This window comes from Phocoena sinus, chromosome 4, assembly GCF_008692025.1.
Source record: "Phocoena sinus isolate mPhoSin1 chromosome 4, mPhoSin1.pri, whole genome shotgun sequence".
NCBI classification, from domain to species: domain Eukaryota; kingdom Metazoa; phylum Chordata; class Mammalia; order Artiodactyla; family Phocoenidae; genus Phocoena; species Phocoena sinus.
This window is the reverse complement of record NC_045766.1, coordinates 119537241-119553563: the sequence shown is the minus strand read 5'-3', so window position 1 is coordinate 119553563 and position 16323 is coordinate 119537241.

The window sequence follows — 16323 nt, the reverse complement described above, 5'->3', positions numbered from 1 at the left end:
TTTTATCCATAAAAATTTTTTATCCATAAAATAATTTTATCCATAAAAATTATCCATAAAATTTATCCATAAAAATTTTATCCATAAAAAATTTTATCCATAAAAATTACAAACCTGGATCACCCTTTCTGTGGGCTTTTGCTGCCTGTACCCAGGACACTAAACACTCCCAAGACAAGACATAGAGCTATTCAGACTTGGCACGTTATGTATTCTTGCAATCTAACTTCGAACAAGCCCTCTGTATTCACCAACTCCGTAACCATGACCAGCTCTGCTCCTCCCAGTGACTAGTTCAAGACCTCTTTTCTCTGCTGTCTCCCTCCTTCTTCCTTAGCAGATGACTTCTCCGACTTTACAGAAAATTAAGGCACTGGTGCCATCAAGTTCTTGTCTTATATTAACCCCTGTCCTCATCTTCGTGCCTATCTATCTCCATATCTACCCTTCCTTTCCAAAATTATAATGGAAGTTGTTTCCCTTCCCCTCTCCAAAGATTACTCCTCCGTGTATGTTCTCAGTCACATCCCTTCCTATTTTCTGTGGATCTTGAATCCTAGACTTATCAACCATCTCCCAAGCATCTTTTCACACTGCTGGATTCCTATGTTTTGTATGATTCCAAATATGCAAATGTATAGCCTAACTTTAAAACAAAATATAATAAAACAAAAACCTTTTATTGACTCCTATTGAAGAAGTTCGCCTTCTCAGTACTATGAAATTTCTCTGAACTACCGAATTTTTCAGTGATCTCTGCCCAATAGCTTTTTTTCTTTACCCCACCTTATAATATCTTTAACTCCTTGAAAAGGATTTAAGGGTTTCTTTCCTGTCTATCTTTCAAACCCACCTTCCATACTTCATCATTTTTGATAAAAGATTTGTTCTGTCAAACCAAAACCATTAAGGTCATCTTGCTAGTTTCTTCTAACTCTTTGCATCTCACAACCCATCAGTCACCAAGTCCTATCAATTCTTCCCTGACATGGACTTTTAGATATGTCCCTTGTTCTTCATTGCCTAAATCCCTAACTATTTATGCTTGGGATACTGAAATTGCCTCCTAGCTAGTTATATGAATTAGGAAGTGCTGTGTCAATAAATGATCCCAAAATCTCAATGACTGATAGCAAGAGAGTTTATTTCAAGTTTAAGATATGGGTTGTTGCGGGACTCTGCTTCATGATTCTTCACCCTGAGATTCAAGGTGATGAAGCCGCCCTTGTATAAAAAATTGCCAATCTCACAGTAAAAAGAAAAGAGAACATGGCAAACCATAATTCAGCTCTTGAAGCTTCTCCTTGGAAGTGGCACTCATCACTTTTTATTGCTTCCAAATAGCACATTCCCTGTGTCATGCTCCGCTCACCATCTCCCGCCTCACCCAACCAGCAGTACCACTGAAAAACCTACATCCTCTTCAGCATTCTCAGAAGATATTCCTTGTGTACATCAAGACACTCCAGATCCCTCTCCAATGATTCCTTCCCTAATTCTTGTCGGTGCTACACTCCTTAGAGATTTAATATATCAGTATACAATGCTAGTATAGGTGGCTAGTTTGCACATCAATTGCATCTATATATCTAATTTCTCCAACTATATTGTATATATTTTGTGATCAACAATAATTCTTAATAACTGCCATTTCAATTCTTGATTTTTGCCCATTTCCAAACAATTAGGAAAGTCTCTGATACAAAACAATTTGTAATGCCTCTAAGGCATGCCATGAGATAGTCATGCCCCTAACCAGAGTAAGCTTGGTGAGGATTATAGAGGAAACACAGAGTAATGAAAGGTAAATGTGGTTATGAGTGTTGGTTCTAGAGACAGACTGCCCTGGTACAAATCTATGGCTCCATCACTTACAAACTGGGTGACCATTAGCAAGTCACTTAAAGTTTTTTTTCTTTTTTGCTTCATTATCTCTTATGGATCAGTATATTAATATGATTATATCATATAATTGTTTTAATGAAAAATAAGTAGATACATAAAAAGTGATTATAAAATTGACTGGTACATATTAAGCCCTCAATAAAGATTAGGTGTTGTTGGGGATTTCCCTGGTGGTCCAGTGGTTAAGACCTCACCTTTCAATGCAGGGGGTGTGGGTTCGATCCCTGGCTGGGGAGCTAAGATCCCACATACCTCAGGGCCAAAAAACCAAAACATAAAACAGAAGCAATATTGTAACAAATTCAATAAAGACTTTTAAAAATGGTCCACATCAAAAAAATCTTTAAAAAAAAATTAGGCGCGGGCTTCCCTGGTGGCACAGTGGTTGAGAGTCCACCTGCCGATGCAGGGGACATGGGTTCGTGCCCCGGTCCGGGAAGATGCCACATGCCGCAGAGTGGCTAGGCCCGTGAGCCATGGCCGCTGAGCCTGCGCATCCGGAGCCTGTGCTCCGCAACGGGAGAGACCACAACAGTGAGAGGTCCGCGTACAGCAAAAAATAAAAAATAAAAAAAATTAGGTGCTGTTGCTGCTACCATTAGTGGGCAGTCTACAGTCTCAAAAGAACTTTGTTATTTTCTACTCTCATGACCATTAAGAATAAAGTGTATGAGAAAACTCATATTCTCTAGTGCTACTTGCGAATCTGGCATCAGGAAATATTACTAAAATATTCCAAATACTTATGATATTTCTTTTGTTCCCCATAGCACTGAGGGCTGCCCAAGATCCATTCGAGATGTTCAATAAATATTTGTTGGTTGGCATAACCTCTCATCTCTCAGCTTCCAAATCTTAAAAATAGGAATAATACCTGCAGTACTGCAGTATTTAAATTACAAAGTTATTTTAAATATACAATTTATTTGTTTTAGAAAACAAAATGAAACAATATAGGCATATAAATTTCTTTTGATGATAATGAAAGTGGGAGATGGGCTATTTGGGGTGATAGGAGAAAACAAAAAGAAAAGATTATATCAATTTTGCTGTTCAATATTATAAAAGGTAGAGGTAACATAAGGCTATTTATGAAGAAAACGTTATAACAATAAAAATTAAAAGTGCTCAAATAATATAGTATTGTTTGAAGTTAGAAAAACAAAAAGTGACATACTTTGAGACACTCTAAGAAAAAATATCAAATTCTTCAATAAGTGGTGGTGGGAAAAACTGAACAGCTACATGTAAAAAAAAATGAAATTAGAACATTCTCTAACACCATACACAAAAATAGACCCGAAATGGATCAAAGACCTAAATGTAAGGCCGGACACTACAAAAATCTTAGAAGAAAACACAGGCAGAACACTCTTTGACATAAATCACAGCAATATATTTTTTGATCCACCTCCTAGAGTAATGAAAATAAAAATAAACAAATGGGACCTAATTAAACTTAAAAGCATCTTCAAAACAAAGGAAACCATAAACAAAACAAAAAGACAACCCACAGAACTGGAGAAAATATTTGCAAAAACAGCGAATGACAGGGGATTAATCTCCAAAATATATAAACAGCTCATGCAGCTCTATGTCAAAAAAACAAACAACCCAATCAAGAAATGGGTAGAAGATCTAAATAGACATTTCTCCCATGAATACATACAGATGGCCAAAAAGTACATGAAAAGATGCTCAGCATCACTAATTATCAGAGAAATGCGAATCAAAACAACATTGACGCCCATCATCGGATGAATGGATAAAGAAGATGTGGCACATATACACAATGGAATATTACTCAGCCTTAAAAAGAAATGAAATTGAGCTATTTGTAATGAGATGGATAGACCTAGAGTCTGTCATACAGAGTGAAGTAAGTCAGAAAGAAAAAGACAAATACCGTATGCTAACACATATATATGGAATTTAAGGGAAAAAAATGTCATGAAGAACCTAGGGGTAAGATAGGAATAAAGACGCAGACCTACTGGAGAACGGACTTGAGGGTATGGGGAGGGGGAGGGGTGAGTTTTGACAGGGCGAGAGAGAGTCATGGACATATACACACTAACAAACGTAGTAAGGTAGATAGCTGGGGGGAAGCAGCCGCAAGGCACAGGGATATTAGCTCGGTGCTTTGTGACAGCCTGGAAGGGTGGGATGGAGAGAGTGGGAGGGAGGGAGACGCAAGAGGGAAGACATATGGGAACATATGTATATGTATAGCTGATTCACTTTGTTATAAAGCAGAAACTAACACACCATTGTAAAGCAATTATACCCCAATAAAGATGTTTAAAAAAAAAAAAAAAAAAAAAAAAACAACATTGAGGTATCACCTCACACCATTCAGAATGGCCATCACCAGAAAGTCTACAAACAATAAATGCTGGAGAGGGTGTGGAGAAAAGAGAACCCTCCTACATTGTTGGTGGGAATGTAAATTGGTACAACCATTATGGAGAACAGTATGGAGTTTCCTTAAAAAAACTAAAAATAGAACCACCATATGATCGAGCAATCCCACTCCTGGTCATATATCCAGAGAAAACTCTAACTCAAAAAGATACATGCACCTCTATGTCCACAGCAGCACTACTTATAATAGCCAAGACACGGAAGCAACCTAAATGTCCATTGACAGATGAATGGATAAAGAAGAGGTGGTACTTATATACAGTGGAATATTACTCAGCCACATAAAAGAATGAGATAATGACATTTGCAGCAACATGGATACAACTAGAGATTATCATACTAAGTGAAATAAGTCAGACAGAGAAGGACAAATATACGGTATCACTTATATGTGGAATCTAAAAAAATGATGTAAATGAACTTATTTACAAAACAGAAATAGAGTCACAGATGTAGAAAACAATCTTACGGTTACCAGAGGGGAAAGGGGGCAGAGGGATAAATTGAGAAATTGGGATTGACATACACACACTACTCTACATAAAACAGATAACTAAAAAGGACCTACGGTATAGCACAAGGAACTCTACTCAGTACTCTGTAATGACCTATATGGGAAAAGAATCTAAAAAGAGTGGATATATGTATCTGTTTCTAAAAAAAGATAACATTAAAAAAAGAAAGAAAAGCAAAAAGTGACACACTCTGAGACAATCTAAGAAAAAAAATCAAATTCTTGCAATGGCTTCAGTATAAAGTGAGAAAGGAAAAAAGGATCACAGTTGAGAATAAAACACAAATTTAAAACATGTATGATTTGCTCTACTGAAGATCTGGAACAATTAGAGAACAAGGCCTGGAGATGGAGGCAAGGGAGAGAGAGAGAGAAAGGGAAAGAGAAAGGGAAATGAATGAACTGGGTATTAACAAGATAGCTCCCCACTGACATTTACCAGATTCTGTTAGGCGCTTAAGTATCTCTAACTCCAGAACTTTAAGAAGTTACTTTTCCTATCCTCAGAATTGTGTGGTATATTTCCATCCATGTATTCTATTTTATTTTACTTACTTGTACTTTTCTACAAGAAAATAACTTTTCAAATATGTCATTAAAATGGTAAATTGGCAACTTCGACTGAAATCTAGTTTAGAAATGATGAATTGTTAGTGATATTATTCGTATCATGAAAGTACACAACTGCAACCTGGCAAAGACATTAGTTTGATGTATAAAAATATCCTGTGCCTGTTTCTGCAAAATACATTTATTTCAAAAAAAAAAAAAGAAAAAAATAGCAATGTTGCTTCTGTAGTGGGTTTCCATTTGGAAGAAATAAAATACTCCCGACTAAATGTGTTGGCTTTCTATTAAGGGGTATGTTTTCTTCCAGCAAACCCTTAGTTCACCAGTGTTTGATGTTAGAAATATTTCCTTAGTGAAAAATACAACTGTACTATCATTGGCTCTCATCTTTTATTTTAAGTGGATTTCTAGTGACTATAACACATACATGGGATTCAGGTTGGAATCTATCACTAATACTCACTTAGTACAGAAATTGAGACATAGATTTATTATTTCTAAGCCTCCTTTCTTAAAATACATCATAATATAGCTCTGAAAATATAACTCAGCACAGTAACTGTAATATTCACAGTTCAGAAGTAAACAGGTCCCACTGTCCTTTATCCACCCCTCAAACATTCCTCCTCTCACCGTTTTTCCACAGGCTCTTGGTGGTTTCCACAGCAATGGAAGTGGAGAGAGACATGTTTCTGGAACCATGACTATCCTTTCATTCTCCTCCTACTCAACAATGTTATATAGTTCATCTTTTTCTATAACTTCAGTTGAAAAAACCTTTATTTTGTTATAGCTAAAACTGACTAGACTAGCTAGGTCTCCATCACCTTATGCTTCACTTTCACGTCCTCTTTCCATATGTTTTTTTTTTCTTTCTTTTGTTAATGATTCCTTCACACCTAATTGCTTAAAGTAGCTTACTTATTAGTTAAAGCTATATCAGGCTCCTGGCATTTTTACTCTTTGAAACACTCCCTAACACTCCTCTTCTTTGAAAGCATTCTTCATTCCAGAAGAGAAGGTCACGGTACAATAACCCCGGAGACCACCAGAGCCCATCTCTGGACCTCCTGACACCCAGCCTTGATGGCTTTGAAATGTTCCATGAGAAGAGAAGAATACAGACCACGCACCTGCCCTGAGCCTTATCAAGAACCCTATTTTGGGGACTTCCCTGGCTGTCCAGTGGTTAAGACTCTGCACTCCCACTGCAGGGGTCACAGTTTCGATTCCTGGTCAGGGAACTAAGATCCCACATGCCGCCCAGCATGGCCAAAAATGAAAAAAAAAAAAAAAAACCTATTTTGAGCTAACACTATGAAGTTTTACTCACTGAACCCTTTCAAGGAGGACACAGTCTTAAGGGCACTAGCCTGCTGTGGCCTCCTTTGGCAAAGAAATAAAGCTACTCTTTTCTTCTTCAACTAAAACCCTGTCTCCGTGATTTTGATTTGGTGCTGGTGTACAGAGACTGAGATTTCAGTAGCAACACTGCGGGCCCAAAATCACTTCTCCAACTTTCGCCCTATTACCCAATTTGCAATTCTTCTCTAGGTCTGTTTTCTGAAAGCACAGTTTTCATCACTTCACCATCTCTGTACAAGCTGTTCTCCCCTGCACACCCTCCCTTTCTCTCTGTATCTGAACCCTACCTGCACTCTAGGAGTCTGCTCAAGGCCCCTTTCTGTGTGTAGCCCTCCCCACAGTCTTGAACTTGTGTTGACCTCCCTGCTTCAGAAACCTTTTAATCCTAGAGCATGCCACACACTCGACTGCATTAGTAATCTATACCTTTTGTGGTTACCGATGTTTTCATGTGTGCTAGTCTTGAGACTCCAGGGAGATTTATAAATTCATTGAAGACAGTGTTATGGTTTATTCTTCTTTTTACACTGTGTAGTAAATTTCAACACTGGACTAGCACAGGGGTTTGCAAAGAATACATGTTTGATAAATACGAACACTAATTCTTACAAAACCTTTAAAGAGTTGAAAGATGAGAACCCTAAAATTCAAATTTTAAGCTCATTCATGGTGGCTACCATGCTATTAAACTGTTTTTGACCCCATTCAATGTATTCAATATAATGTAATGAAGAATCATCAAATACTTTTGCCTGAATCATCTACCTACACTATTTCTGTTAACAATAAGCTAAATTTTACCCCATTAAAGTTAGCCTCACAAAAAAAGGAAGAGAATTTCTACTCTGTACTTTGGACAGATGGAAGAGCAGCTACATCTTTCATTTATCCTTTTAGGTCTTTATTTATTCATTTAATAACTATTTAGTAAAAGCCTACTATACACAAAGGATAAACCTGCTAAGGACCATTCTATAATCCATTCCTTTATGCCTTGAAAAGCTTCTAGTCTTCACAAATCCTCTATTAAATGAAAATACACCAGAGGGAAGAAATATTTTGAACCACTGTTAGGTAACACCTTTACCAGAATCACTGACTAACTTCTAAGTGCAAGAATGGTGCCTGGAGAAACAGAGAAAGTACTAAAAGATGTGGTAAGTGGTAATGTCAAGCCTTACCTAAAATCTGATCTAGAAAATGACCAAATCCCCTTGGATAGAGCTGGGCAGGGATGTGTTCAACTCTCTCCCATTTCCCTATTTTCCTGTGACCAATCTTCAAATTTTCTTCACTCTGGGACATATTTTTTTGAAGGTTTTCTACCTAGGATAGATCGTAGAAAGAAAGGGAATTTCCAAAATAGCCCCAATAAAGCAAGCACAACCATTATCTGCTCACAAATCAAGTCATTCTATTCAGGGGCGGGGCAGGGAGAGCTCTTACTTCTTGGTTATTCACAGTAACTTACTTAAATATTTGGCCTTTTTGAACAATGCATTTTGAGACCCCAAGCAAGTATAGTTCCCTTGTATAACCTAAAATGAGAAAGAAGATTTTTTTTTCATCTCACAAAGGAAAGGCTAAACTTCCATAAAATGCCAATACAAATATCAGTACATGTTATGTTTTATTAGTTGGACTAATATGAATGATCAGGTCAGGGATTGTCTGTGAACATGCTTTTTAAGATTTTTATCCTGATCTTTGAGAACTGAGCTATGCGGTTTTGCTGCCCTCTGGAGGAGAGTCAAGAATCATTACATCTACTAATTGGACACTGGCATTCTCGTTACATTACGTTTATTGAAACTGATTAACTAACTGACTATATTAATCAAGTCACAAATTAAAATAATAATTATTGCAACACAAAATGTCTCCTAAACATCTCAAAGAACTAAATAATCACAATAATATTAAACTTCCAGTTAACCAATACAAGTTATTGGGTCTACTATTTGCCCCTTATGGACAATTAACATAGAATAATCACTTACTCAAAGGCATTCAGAAAGGTGTTACCCATCTATAGTCCTGAATTCCCTGTATAAAATACACCAAATAAAATAACCCCAAGCAAGAAATCATTCAAATTCATTATAGATAAATTTATTCCTTTATTTGCAGGTGAATTTGAAATGTGTGGATATTTTGCTGGAAATATTGCAGTTTCTACAATTCAAATCTTTCTCCCAATTCACATAATCAGTAGTTCCCAGTTTATTTATTCAACAGGATTTATTCAGAGCCTTCTATGAGCTCCTTCTGAATTATGCCAAAGGTCGGTTGAGAAACTGATGAATTATTAAATTCTCTTCTGCTGTCCTATGATTCTCCCTCTGATGCTTCAAGTGTGTGACCAAATTTACACACAGCACAAAAGTCAGATATCAGAATACTGGCCTCAATGCATTCATCCTCACTCCTTCTCCACCTGAATAATCAAACCATTAATATGTATTAAGAACTCTCTTCCTGCACAGTTTGCAAGTTCTAAAGTTTTAAACTGAGGAACTGGGAGTCAACTTCCAGATTTTCTGCCACAGTCACTACTCTGGACACGTGCTGAACTGTGACAAGTAACCACAAGGGTTGAATGAGGTGGGCTTCACTGAGGCCGTCCCTCTGCAAAACGGATGAAACAGAGCACCTGGACTGTCCTCAGTGCTTTCTTATCCTCTTACTTTCACCCTACCCAGGTGCCTAGTGCCACTGGAACTGAGTAGGATCCTTTGGGACTCCTGGGCACAAAAGCCTTTCTGTGTCCCCCATTTCTTAATTACAGGAAATAGGCCTCACTCAGCCTCCTGACCTTCCCTGAGTTCCAACAGACAGGTTCAAACAGTTGTTAATTAGGGAAGGGAGGGGATGCAGAGACAAGGGAGGAACAGTCAAGAAACAATAGTGCAGCCTTGGGGCAGGGTCCTGGTTCCCCCTCAAAGGATATAAATAACAATATCTTTGAGATGTTTCTCAGATACTGAAAGTCCCACCTGGTGGGAGAAGTTAACTGTATGCTGCCCACAAGCACACAGACCCCAGATCCAATTGGAACCAGAAGGCTGACGATGCTGACTCCCACTTACCTCACCACCAACCAATCAGAAGAATGTCCATGAGCTGATCATGCCCTCTTTGAACCATTACTATAAAACTCCTCCTACCCGCTCCAGGTCAGGACACACAGTTTTTTTTTTTTTTTTTTTTTTTTGGAATTTTATTTATTTTTTTAAATACAGCAGGTTCTTATTAGTTATCTATTTTATACATATTAGTGTATATATGTCAATCCCAATCTCCAAATTCACCTCACCACACCCCCGCCCTGCTTTCCCCGCCTTGGTGTCCATACGTTTGTTCTCTACATCTGTGTCTCTATTTCTGCCTTGCAAACTGGTTCATCTGTACCATTTCTCTAGATTCCACATATATGCATTAATATACAATATTTGTTTTTCTCTTTCTGACTTACTTCACTCTGTAAGACAGTCTCTAGGTCCATCCACGTCTCTACAAATGACCCAGTTTCATTATGGCTGAGTAGTATTCCATTGTATATATGTACCACATCTTCTTTATCCATTCATCTGTCCATGGGCCTTTAGGTTGCTTCCATGACCTGGCTATTGTAAATAGTGCTGCAATGAACATTGGGGTGCATATGTCTTTTTTTTTTTTTTTTTTTTTTTTTAAACATCTTTATTGGGGTATAATTGCTTTACAATGGTGTGTTAGTTTCTGCTTTATAACAAAGTGAATCAGCTATACATATACATATGTTCCCATATGTCTTCCCTCTTGCGTCTCCCTCCCTCCCACTCTCCCCATCCCACCCTTCCAGGCTGTCACAAAGCACCGAGCTAATATCCCTGTGCCTTGCGGCTGCTTCCCCCCAGCTATCTACCTTACTACGTTTGTTAGTGTGTATATGTCCATGACTCTCTCTCGCCCTATCAAAACTCACCCCTCCCCCTCCCCATACCCTCAAGTCCGTTCTCCAGTAGGTCTGCGTCTTTATTCCTATCTTACCCCTAGGTTCTTCATGACATTTTTTTCCCTTAAATTCCATATATATGTGTTAGCATACGGTATTTGTCTTTTTCTTTCTGACTTACTTCACTCTGTATGACAGACTCTAGGTCTATCCATCTCATTACAAATAGCTCAATTTCATTTCTTTTTAAGGCTGAGTAATATTCCATTGTGTATATGTGCCACATCTTCTTTATCCATTCATCCGATGATGGGCGCTTAGGTTGTTTCCATGTCCTGGCTATTGTAAATAGAGCTGCAATGAACATTTTGGTACATGACTCTTTTTGAATTTTGGTTTTCTCAGGGTATATGCCAAGTAGTGGGATTGCTGGGTCATATGGTAATTCTATCTGTAGTTTTTTAAGGAACCTCCATACTGTTCTCCACAGTGGCTGAACCAATTCACATTCCCACCAGCAGTACAAGAGTGTCCCCTTTTCTCCACACCCTCTCCAGCATTTATTGTTTCTAGATTTTTTGATGATGGCCATTCTGACTGGTGTGAGATGATATCTCATTGTAGTTTTGATTTGCATTTCTCTAATGATTAATGATGTTGAGCATTCTTTCATGTGTTTGTTGGCATTCTGTATATCTTCTTTGGAGAAATGTCTATTTAGGTCTTCTGCCCATTTTTGGATGGGGTTGTTTGTTTTTTTGTTATTGAGCTGCATGAGCTGCTTGTAAATTTTGGAGATTAATCCTTTGTCAGTTGCTTCATTTGCAAATGTTTTCTCCCATTCTGAGGGTTGTCTTTTGGTCTTGGTTATGGTTTCCTTTGCTGTGCAAAAGCTTTGAAGTTTCATTAGGTCCCATTTGTTTATTTTTGTTTTTATTTCCATTACTCTAGGAGGTGGGTCAGAAAGGATCTTGCTGTGATTTATGTCATAGAGTGTTCTTCCTATGTTTTCTTCTAAGAGTTTGATAGTTTCTGGCCTTACATTTAGGTCTTTAATCCATTTTGAGCTTATTTTTGTGTATGGTGTTAGGGAGTGATCTAATCTCATACTTTTACATGTACCTGTCCAGTTTTCCCAGCACCATTTATTGAAGAGGCTGTCCTTTCTCCACTGTACATTCCTGCCTCCTTTATCAAAGATAAGGTGTCCATATGTGCGTGGGTTTACCTCTGGGCTTTCTATCCTGTTCCACTGATCTATCTTTCTGTTTTTGTGCCAGTACCATACTGTCTTGATTACTGTTGCTTTGTAATATAGTCTGAAGTCAGGGAGCCTTATTCCTCCAGCTCCTTTTTTCGTTCTCAAGATTGCTTTGGCTATTCGGGGTCTTTTGTGTTTCCATACAAATTGCAAAATTTTTTGTTCTAGTTCTGTGAAAAATGCCAGTGGTAGTTTGATAGGGATTGCATTGAATCTGTAGATTGCTTTGGGTAGTAGAGTCATTTTCACAATGTTGATTCTTCCCATCCAAGAACATGGTATATCTCTCCATCTATTTGTCTCATCTTTAATTTCTTTCATCAGTGTCTTATAATTTTCTGCATACAGGTCTTTCGTATCCTTAGGTAGGTTTATTCCTAGATATTTTATTCTTTTTGTTGCAATGGTAAATGGGAGTGTTTTCTTGATTTCACTTTCAGATTTTTCATCATTAGTATATAGGAATGCCAGAGATTTCTGTGCATTAATTTTGTATCCTGCTACTTTACCAAATCCATTGATTAGCTCTAGTAGTTTTCTGGTAGCATCTTTAGGATTCTCTATGTATAGTATCATGTCATCTGCAAACAGTGACAGCTTTACTTCTTCTTTTCCGATTTGGATTCCTTTTATTTCCTTTTCTTCTCTGATTGCTGTGGCTAAAACTTCCAAAACTATGTTGAATAAGAGTGGTGAGAGTGGGCAACCTTGTCTTGTTCCTGATCTTAGTGGAAATGCTTTCAGTTTTTCACCATTGAGGATGATGTTTGCTGTGGGCTTGTCATATATGGCTTTTATTATGTTTAGGAAAGTTCCCTCTATGCCTACTTTCTGGAGGGTTTTTATCATAAATGGGTGTTGAATTTTGTCGAAAGCTTTCTCTGCATCTATTGAGATGATCATATGGTTTTTCTCCTTCAATTTGTTAATATGGTTTATCACATTGATAGATTTGCGTATATTGAAGAATCCTTGCATTCCTGGAATAAACCCCACTTGATCATGGTGTATGATCCTTTTAATGTGCTGTTGGATTCTGTTTGCTAGTATTTTGTTGAGGATTTTTGCATCTATGTTCATCAGTGATATTGGCCTGTAGTTTTCTTTCTTTGTGACATCCTTGTCTGGTTTTGGTATCAAGGTGATGGTGGCTTCGTAGAAGGAATTTGGGAGTGTTCCTCCCTCTGCTATATTTTGGAAGAGTTTGAGAAGGATAGGTGTTAGCTCTTCTCTAAACGTTTGATAGAATTCACCTGTGAAGCCATCTGGTCCTGGGCTTTTGTTTGTTGGAAGGTTTTTAATCACAGTTTCAATTTCAGTGCTTGTGATTGGTCTGTTCATATTTTCTATTTCTTCCTGATTCAGTCTTGGCAGGTTGTGCATTTCTAAGAATTTGTCCATTTCTTCCAGATTGTCCATTTTATTGGCATAGAGTTGCTTGTAGTAATCTCTCATGGTTTTTTTTATTTCTGCAGTGTCAGTTGTTACTTCTCCTTTTTCATTTCTAATTCTATTGATTTGAGTCTTCTCCCTTTTTTTCTTGATGAGTCTGGCTAGTGGTTTATCTATTTTGTTTATCTTCTCAAAGAACCAGCTTTTAGTTTTATTGATCTTTGCTATTGTTTCCTTCATTTCTTTTTCATTTATTTCTGATCTGATTTTTATGATTTCTTTCCTTCTGCTAGCTTTGGGGTTTTTTTGTTCTTCTTTCTCTAATTGCTTGAGGTGCAAGGTTAGGCTGTTTATTCGAGATGTTTCCTGCTTCTTAAGGTGGGCTTGTATTGCTATAAACTTCCCCCTTAGAACTGCTTTTGCTGCATCCCATAGGTTTTGGGTCGTTGTGTCTCCATTGTCATTTGTTTCTAGGTATTTTTTTATTTCCTCTTTGATTTCTTCAGTGATCACTTCATTACTAAGTAGTGTATTGTTTAGCCTCCATGTGTTTGTATTTTTTAAAGATCTTTTCCTGTAATTGATATCTAGTCTCATGGCGTTGTGGTCGGAAAAGATACTTGATACAATTTCAGTTTTCTTAAATTTACCAAGGCTTGACTTGTGACCCAAGATATGATCTATCCTGGAGAATGTTCCATGAGCACTTGAGAAAAATGTGTATTCTGTTGTTTTTGGATGGAGTGTCCTATAAATATCAATTAAGTCCATCTTGTTTAATGTATCATTTAAAGCTTGTGTTTCCTTATTTATTTTCATTTTGGATGATCTGTCCATGGGTGAAAGTGGGGTGTTAAAGTCCCCTACTATGAATGTGTTACTGTTGATCTCCCCTTTTATGGTTGTTAGTATTTGCCTTATGTATTGAGGTGCTCCTATGTTGGGTGCATAAATATTTACAATTATTATATCTTCTTCTTGGATCGATCCCTTGATCATTATGTAGTGTCCTTCTTTGTCCCTTTTAATAGTCCTTATTTTAAAGTCTATTTTGTCTGATATGAGAATTGCTACTCCAGCTTTCTTTTGGTTTCCATTTGCATGGAATATCTTTTTCCATCCCCTTACTTTCAGTCTGTATGTGTCTCTAGTTCTGAAGTGGGTCTCTTGTAGACAGCATATATAAGGGTCTTGTTTTTGTATCCATTCAGCCAATCTGTGTCTTTTGGTGGGAGCATTTAGTCCATTTACATTTAAGGTAATTATCGATATGTATGTTCCTATTTCCATTTTATATATTGTTTTGGGTTCGCTACTATAGGTCATTTCCTTCTCTTGTGTTTCGTGTCTAGAGAAGTTCCTTTAGCATTTGTTGTAAAGCTGGTTTGGTGGTGCTGAACTCTCTCAGCTTTTGCTTGTCTGTAAAGGTTTTAATTTCTCCATCAAATGTGAATGAGATCCTTGCTGGGTAGAGTAGTCTTGGTTGCAGGCTATTCTCCTTCAGCACTTTCAGTATGTCCTGCCACTCCCTTCTGGCTTGTAGGGTTTCTGCTGAGAGATCAGCTGTTAACCTTATGGGGATTCCCTTGTGTGTTATTTGTTGTTTTTCCCTTGCTGCTTTTAATATGCTTTCTTTGTATTTAATTTTTGACAGTTTGATTAATATGTGTCTTGGCGTGTTTCTCCTTGTATTTATCCTGTATGGGACCCTCTGTGCTTCCTGGACTTGATTAACTATTTCCTTTCCCATATTAGGGAAGTTTTCAACTATAATCTCTTCAAATATTTTCTCAGTCCCTTTCTTTCTTTCTTCTTCTTCTGGAACCCCTATAATTCGAATGTTGGTGCGTTTCATGTTGTCCCAGAGGTCTCTGAGACTGTCCTCAGTTCTTTTCATTCTTTTTTCTTTATTCTGCTCTGCAGTAGTTATTTCCACTACTTTATCTTCCAGGTCACTTATCCGTTCTTCTGCCTCAGTTATTCTGCTATTGATCCTATCTAGAGTGATTTTAATTTCATTTATTGCATTGTTCATCGTTGCTTGTTTCATCTTTAGTTCTTGTAGGTCCTTGTTAACTGTTTCTTGCATTTTGTCCATTCTACTTCCAAGATTTCGCATCATCCTTACTATCATTATTCTGAATTCTTTTTCAGGTAGATTGCCTATTTCCTCTTCATTTGTTAGGTCTGGTGGGTTTTTATCTTGCTCCTTCATCTGCTGTGTGTTTTTCTGTCTTCTCATTTTGCTTATCTTACTGTGTTTGGGGTCTCCTTTTTGCAGGCTGCACTTTCGTAGTTCCCGTTGTTTTTGATGTCTGTCTCCAGTGGCTAAGGTTGTTTCAGTGGGTTGTGTAGGCTTCCTGGTGGAGGGGACTAGTGCCTGTGTTGTGCTGGATGAGGCTGGATCTTGTCTCTCTAGTGGGCAGGTTCACGTCTGGTGGTGTGTTTTGGGGTGTCTGTGGCCTTATTATGATTTTAGGCAGCCTCTCTGCTAATGGGTGGGATTGTGTTCCTGTTTTGCTAGTTGTTTGGCATAGGTTGTCCAGCACTGTGGCTTGCTGGTCGTTGAGTGAAGCTGGGTGCTGGTGTTAAGATGGAGGTCTCTGGGATATTTCCACCGTTTAATATTATGTGGAGCTGGGAGGTCTCTTGTTGACCAGTGTCCTGAAGTTGGCTCTCCTACCTCAGAGGCAGAGCCCTGACTCCTGGCTGGAGCACCAAGAGCCTTTCATCCACACAGCTCAGAATAAAAGGGAGAAAAAGTAGGGAGAATTAGTAGAAGTATGAGTAAAGAAAGAAGGAAAGGAGGAAAGGAAGGAAGGAAGAAAGAAGCAAAGAAGGAAAGAAAGGAGGGAGGGAGGGAGGGAGGGAGGAAGGAAGGAAGGAGGGAAAGAAGGAAAAAAGACAGAAAGAAAGATGATACAGTAAAAATAAAATAAAGTATAATATAGTTAT